Source organism: Ursus maritimus, unplaced genomic scaffold, assembly GCF_017311325.1.
Source record: "Ursus maritimus isolate PB19 unplaced genomic scaffold, ASM1731132v1 scaffold_4, whole genome shotgun sequence".
NCBI lineage: Eukaryota > Metazoa > Chordata > Mammalia > Carnivora > Ursidae > Ursus > Ursus maritimus.
In genome coordinates, this window is record NW_024426552.1 from 48573097 (window position 1) to 48580946 (window position 7850).

General features: G+C 38.3%; 1 pseudogene; it reads right to left on the minus strand.

The window, feature by feature from the left end:
- Window positions 1–331: 331 nt before the first annotated feature.
- Window positions 332–1870, minus strand: LOC103677379 (annotated as a pseudogene).
- Window positions 1871–7850: the final 5980 nt, after the last annotated feature.

Sequence of the window (7850 nt, forward strand, 5' to 3'; positions counted from 1 at the left end):
TCAAAGCTTTCAGTAAATCCTAAACTTTTTGTTGGTGGAGGGTCTTGCCTTGATGGCTGATGACTGATCAGGGTGATGGCTGGTGAAAGCTGGGGTGGTGTGCCAATTTCTGAAAATAAGACAACAATAAAGTTTGCAGCATCAATTCACTTTTTTTTTTTTTTTTTGAGGGGTATACATTTTATTGGAAACCTTCAGTACTCCTCAGACAGAACATAATGTCTTCAGTCAAGGATCTCATGTGGCCTACAGAGCAAACTGCGATTTTTTGATTAGGGGCAAACAGAGGGCAGCTTGAAAAATGAGTACTTAGTTTGCCAAAATGACCCCCTCACCAATGCTCTTCAGTCAGCTTATCAGCTTTTACCATAGTTTCTTTCAATGGGTCCCAACATATAGAAGTCCTGTTCTGGGAGATGGTCATATTCACCTGCCAAAATCTGCTAGGATCCTTCGATGGTCTCCTTTATAGGTACCAGCTTCCCCATATGACATATGAAAACTTCAGCAACCTGTAATGGCTGACACAAGAAACTCTGTATTTTCCATGCATGGGACATAGTCAACTTGTCTTGCTCAGTAAGTTCCTCCATACCCAGGATGGCAATGATGTCCTAGAGTGATCTGTAGTCCTGTGGGATCTTTTGAACCCCATGGGCAACATCATAATACTCATTTCCAACAACACTGGGATCCATAGCTGTGTAGATGCTCAACTCAGCAATAGCATGGATCAGCACAGTGGTAGCATCCAAATGGGCAAAGGTAGTGGCAGGACAGGGTCAGCCAAGTCATCAGTAGGCACATAGATAGCCTGTGCAGAGGTAATAGATCCCTTCTTGGTCGTGGTGATTCTTTCCTACATGGTACCCATGTCAGTGGCCAGGGTAGACTGACAGCCTACAGCAGAAGGAATTCTGCCCAGTAAAGCAGACACCTCAGAGCCAGCCTGGGTGAAGCCAAAGATATTATCAATAAAGAGCAGTGTATCGTGACCCTCTTGGTCTCTGAAGTATTCAGCAACAGTCAGTCCATTCAGAGCTACCCAGGCATGAGCACCAGGTGGTTCATTCATTTGACCATACACCAGCACCACCTTGGAGGTAGCATCTTTTAAACTGGTAACACCAGACTAAATCATTTCATGGTATAAGTCTTTGCCTTCACAGGTCCTCTCACCAACACCAGCAGATACAGTGTGACCACCATGGGCTTTGATGACATTAACTGAATGATCAATACTGTCTTGCCAACTCCAGCACCATCAAAGAGCCTAGTTTTGCCACCTTGAGCATAGGGAGCCAGCAGATCCACCACCTTGATACCAGTAACCAGAATTCTCTACTCAACACTCATTTCTATGAACTCAGGAGCCTCAGCATAAATAGGTGCAAATTGTTTTATTTTGATGGGACCTCCTTCATCAGGAGGTTCTCTAATGGCATTCGTGATTCTGCCCAAGGTCCCAGTAATTTTGATGGGTGCACCAAAATCCAGGACTTTCTGGCCTCTAACTAAGCCTTTGGCACCATCCATGGCAATACTCCTTACTGTGTTCTACCCAAATGCTAGGCCACCTCCAAACCCAGCCTGATCTCTCTGCCCTGCACTTGCAGTGCATTTAGGATGAGTAGTAGTCTTTCATCCAACTGGACACCCACCACTGCATGATGACTACCACTATGCTCCCAGTGGCAGCCCCTACCTTCAGGGAAGGAAATGTTTGGATGGCATAGTCTCTGGCAGGTGGGAGTGCTGCCAGGTTGGGCCACAGCAAGACCTGGACTTGGGATAGCAGTCCTGAAGGGCTGAGAGCCCACAAGTCCCTGAAGGTCAAGGTAGCAGCCACACAACCTACAAAACCCAACATGGCAGATCATGGGTGTAGACTCTAACTTTTCTTTTCACAGTTTCTCTGTAGCATGCAATGCTGTTTGATAGCATTTTACTCACAGTAGAACGTCTTTTAAAATTAGAGTCAATCCTTTCAAACCCTGCTGCTTTATCGACTAATAAGAATTAGAAAATCTTTTGTTGTCATTTCAACAATATTTACATTTCCCCAAGAATAGTTTCCATCTCAAGCAACCACTTTCTTTGCTCATCCTTTTTTTTTTTTCCTAAGATTTTATTTACTTATCTGAGAGAGAGAGAGACAGGGAGAAAGAGAGAAAGAGAGAGAGAGAGAGAGAGAGAGAGAGATCATGAGCAGGGGGGAGGGACAGAGAGAGAAGCAGACTTCCCAGTGAGCAGGGAGCCCAATTCAGGGCTCGGTTCAATCCCAGGACCCTGGGATCATGACCTTAACCGACTGAGCCACCCAGGCACCCTCTTCGCTCATCCTTAAGAAGTGACTTCTCCTACATGAAAATTTTACTATGAGAGTGCAGCAATTCAGTCACATCTTCAGACTCCACTTCTAATTCTGGTTTCTCTTCCTATCTCCATCACAGTGGACTTATTTCCTCCATGGAAGTCTTGAACCCCTCAAAGTCTTCCATGAGGGTTAGAATCAACTTCTTCCAAACTCCTCTTAATGTTGATATTTGGTCTCTTTCCGTGAATCACAAGTGTTCTTAATGGCATCTAGGATGGTGGATCCTTTCCTAAAGGTTTTCAATTTACTTTGCTCCAACCCATCAGAGGAATCACAATCTATGGCAGCTCTAACCTTACGAAATGTATCTCTTAAATAATAAGACTAGAAAGTTACTCCTTGATCCATGAGCTACAGAATGGATGTTGTGTTAGTAGGCATGAAAACAGCACTAATCTCATTATACATCTCCATTAGAACTTTTAGGTGACCATGTACATTGTCAATGAGCAGTAATATTTATTTTCAAAGATTTTATTTATTTATTTTGACAGAGAGAGACAGCGAGAGAGGGAACACAAGCAGGGGGAGTGGGAGAGGAAGAAGCAGGCTCATAGCGGAGGAGCCTGATGTGGGGCTCGATCCCAGAACGCAGGGATCATGCCCTGAGCCGAAGGCAGATACTTAACCGCTGTGCCACCCAGGCACCCATATGAGCAGTAATATTTTGAAAGAAATCCTTTTTGTTTTTAGGAGTAGGTTTCAACAGTGGGCTGAAAATATTCAGTAAACCAAGTTATAAATGGGTATGTTGCCATCCAGGCTTTGTTGTTCCATTTCTAGAGCACAGGCAGAGTAGATTTAGCATAATTCTTAGGCCCTAGAATTTTCAGAACGGTAAATGACCATTGGCTACAACTTAAAGTCACCAGCTGTATTAGGCCTAACAGGACAGCCAGTTTGTCCTTTGAATCTTTGTAGCCAGGCGCTGACTTCTCTTCAGCCATAAAAGTCCTAGATGGCATCTTTTCTCATGTAAGTCTCTCTTATCTACATTGAAAATCCATTGTTTAGGGCAACGACCTTCATTTATTTCCTTTAGGTAGATATTCTGGATAATTTGCTGCAGCTGCTACATCAGCACTTACTGCTTCATCTTGTACTTTTACGTTATGGAGATGGCTTCTTTCCTTAAACCTCATGAACCAACCTCTGCTACTTTCAACCTTCTCTTCCATAGCTGTTTCACCTTTCTCAGACTTCACAGAATTGAAGAGCGTTAGGGCCTTGCTCTGGATTAGGCTTTGGCTTAAGGGGGTGTTGTGGTTGGTTTGATCTTTTATCCAGACCACTCAAATTTTCTCCATATCAGCAATGAGGTTGTTTCACTTTCCTATCATTCATGTGTTCACTGAAGTAACACTTTTAATTTCCTTTAATAACTTTTCCTTTGCTTTCATGACTTGACTAACTCTAGTGTAAGACCCATAGCTTTTGGCCTACCTCAGCTTTCAACATGCCTTCCTTACTAAGATTAATTATTTCTAACTTTTCCTTTCAAGTGAGAGACATGCAACTTTTCCTTTTATTTGAACAATTAGAGGCCATTGTAGGACTATTTGGCCTAAATTCAGTATTATCATGTTTCAGGGAATAGAGAAGCCTGAGGAAAGGGAGAGAGACAGGGAACAGCCAGTCAGTGGAGCAGTCAGGACACAGGGTATTTAGTGATTAAGTTCATTGTCTTATTTGGGTGTAGTTTATGACACCTGAAAACAATTACAATAGAAACATCGAGGATCACTAATTACAAATTACCATAACAAATATAATAATAATTTAAAAGTCTGAAATATTGGGAGGATTACCAAAATGTGACACAGAGACATGAAGTGAGCAAATGCTGTAAAAAATGGTACTGATAGACTTGATTGACGCAGGATTGCCACAGATCTTCTACTTAAAAAAGAAAAAATGCAATATCTGTGAAACACAATAAAGTAATGGACAATAAAATGAAGTATACCTGTATTTTTTTTACAAGAGCAGAACATTTACAAAATTTGCTAATATTCTGAGCCACAATGGGAGGCTTAAAAGATGACAATGAATCAATTTAGAGGTGACATTCTGTGATCCCAATGTGACAGCAAAAAAATTGTATCTAAACTCTTTTCACTTGGAAATATCAAAACATATTTCTAGATAACTACTTGGTAATGGAAATTGTAATTGAAATAAACTAAGCATTAGAATTGAAGGAAAGCAAAATCTTTTTACATTATCACAGAGAAGACCAAACAAAGTCGACTTTGAGGGAAAGTTATACCATCAGTACACATTACATATAAAATATATATACATATATATTTTATATATATTATATATATATTCACATATATATAAAGTATGACTTAAGCATTTTGCTTACAAAATTTTTATTCAGAAAGAGTAAAAATCACAAATTTAAAAAAATGATTAAGAAAAAAGTTAGAACTTACTAAAGAAAAAGCAAAAAAATAAAGACAGAACTGTCAAGAACATAATCTACAAATTTAGGAAGAATAATAAAACAGTATATAAGTTTGACTAAGAAAGGAAGAAAGCATAGATAAGTAACAATGGAATTGGAAGGAAGAGTATAACTATGTATAGAATGGAAAAAAGAAAATCATATAAAAACTCTATGTCCACAGTAGTAAAAAGTTAAGCAAACATTTATTAGAAAAATGTATCTTAAAACATTTTTTGAAATTATAAATAAAATTGTTTTCTAAATATTAAAGAAATCAAATTGGCAATTAAATGTCCAACCACAAAAATTTAGTTGTTTTTCAGAAGAGTTATCAAACTCAAGGACACCAAAAAGTAGTATATTTTATGAATATAGATATATGTTAAAAAGTATAAAGTCATGAATGTCATTAATACAGTTACCTGTAATTATCTTTGCAAGGAAAGAAGCATGAAGAGATGGAGAATAAAACTTTAGTAGTTTATGTTTAATTGCCTAAAAAGAGAAAATAGACATTTGAAAAAAATCTTAAAAATGTTAATGTATCTTTAACCTTTGTGTTGGCTAAGAAGGGGTTCAGAACAAATTTCTCCAAAATGTGCCACTTAGGCATGTGAAATATTTTGAGCTGAAAGCAATTAAGACCCAGCAAACTCAAGAAGAATTTTCACATCTCCCTAAACTACCTGATAATTTAGATAGGGGCCTGGCCCAGAAAGAGAGCTATTATCAAAAGACAACTTTTTTATCTGAATAAATTATCTGTATGGCAGGATGCATATCTGATTAGGATTTTCTCTTCTTTTTGTCCTATGAATCACCCTCTTCGCCTTTGAAACCCCACGCCTCTATCCCACTCCTCTGCTCAGCTCAAAATGGCATAAAAGCCTCAATTGCCCAGCTTGTCCTTGGGTTTCATATTCTTATGGGGCCCCATATGTACACATTTTTTTCTCCTGCTAATCTGTTTTATGTTAATGTGATTATTAATAGGCCAGTCAAAGAACTTAGAAAGTTAGAAGGGAATTCTTTTCTTCTTCAACAGGTCCATAACTATATGTTTTGTTTTTCTGTAATTTGTATATTTCAAATTTTCAAAAATGAAAAATAGAGTATAGATAGTAATATATAAGCATAAACCAATGAAGTGCTTACAAAAATGTTAAGCAAGTTAGGGAAGTAGTAGCGTCACAGATTGAAAGCACTATTTTTCTCCCTTATATGGTTGATGAACAGCTTGAACAAAAATATATTTTGCTAAGAATTTCATATCATTAGGCATTCAGGCAAAGGGCAAGGAGAGTTTTTGTTGATCTCTGGTCATTTTTCAGACATTCTGTTTTCCATGAACTTGACATATATGCCCTAATTAATCTTCACTCTGATTCCACAGAGAAGGAACATATCCAATTCACAGGGAATATATGGCTCAAGGAAAGGTAAATAATCTGCCCAATTTCAATTTTGAATAATTGGTGGGAAAGGGATTTGAACCCACATCAGCTTAACTCTAAAATGTATATCGTTTTCACAATAGCTCAGTAATAACCTGATAATGATGATGATGATGATAGTAGCTACTATGACACTGTGTTTAGGCACTGAATCAAGTGTTTACATATGTGTTATCTCAATTAATTCTGAAAAGAACTGTTCATTTTATTCTCTCATTTTACACATAAGGAATTTAAGGTTTAGAGATCAAATAAAGCATCCAATATGTCACTGCAGTGTGCTCCAGAACCATAAATACAGCCTCGTTTGAAGTCAAGGCTTGTGACATTCAATACTAGATCGACTCTAATAAAGTAAGTTAGAATCTGGTTTTAGGTGAGACAGAGGCAGATTTAATTTATGTGCCCCACACAAGACAGTATTTAGGAGAAGTCCTCTTTGAGACTTCCACTGACAAAAGTCTAATGCTCTCTTTACTTTAGGAGACGACAGCATGGTCAGGACATCCAGTGCATGGAAATGCTGTGCTCGATCTGCACAATAAATCATGGAGAGCAGAGTTATCGCACACAAGCCATTTAACTTTTCTCTGACTGTCCTTTACCTCAAGCCTTAACACCAGACTCTGATTCAAACTTGGCAGAAACAGTGGCATCTTTAAGTGATATTATGTTTTATGTGTTCACATGGATCTATCTTGGTGTCAAATGGCATGAACGCCGGATCATGTTCCATCTGCAGACCTGAGTTCCTTCCTGATGCAGTGAGTACAGGGAATCTCTTACAGAAGGAACTTGGCCTCTCTGAATACCAGTTTCCTCATCATTAACATGGAGGTAAGTCAGGCCATGAGGTACATGAAAAGTCTATTGCAAACTGCAAATTATCATTCTAAAATTACTATAATTTGAGGGGACAATGCTTTATTTTTATCTACTTTTCTTCCTTCAAGGAGAACTATGGTTTCTCTTCTGCCTTCCCTTCTTCCCTGCCCAGTGAAATTCTTATTTTTAGATAAAAAGGGGATAAAGAACAGAATTGATCAGATCTGTTCAGCACCTCAGCCCTTCTTTCCATATTCTATTTCATTAACCATCAGAAAATCAATTTCAAAATTTCAGCTTTTACAGATATTTAATGAGAATGGGATTGCAGGACAAGTTAGAAGCCACAACTGGGGAATATTTATTTACAGAAAGTGGATGAAACCAGAGAGGGTTGGGAGAGAAGACATAAGAGGAAAGAAGAAGAGGGGAAGAGGACAAGGTGAGGAGATGGGAATGGAGGTGAGAGGAGAGGAAAACAAACAGGAAAAAGACATATAACATTGGGGATCCCACATATATAATTATGTGGTTTTAGAAAGTAGACAAATTTAAGAAGGTGGCAGAATAGAAGCAATCAGAAAGTTAAAAAGATAGTAAAAAGAGGATGATTGTGTCAATAATATAGCATCAGTATAATATATCAATAGCTACCAATCACTGAGGGTCTAATATGGACTGTGTTACTTATTGCACATATTTAAGTAATTGTCAAAAGAACCTCTACTGCCATTTAATC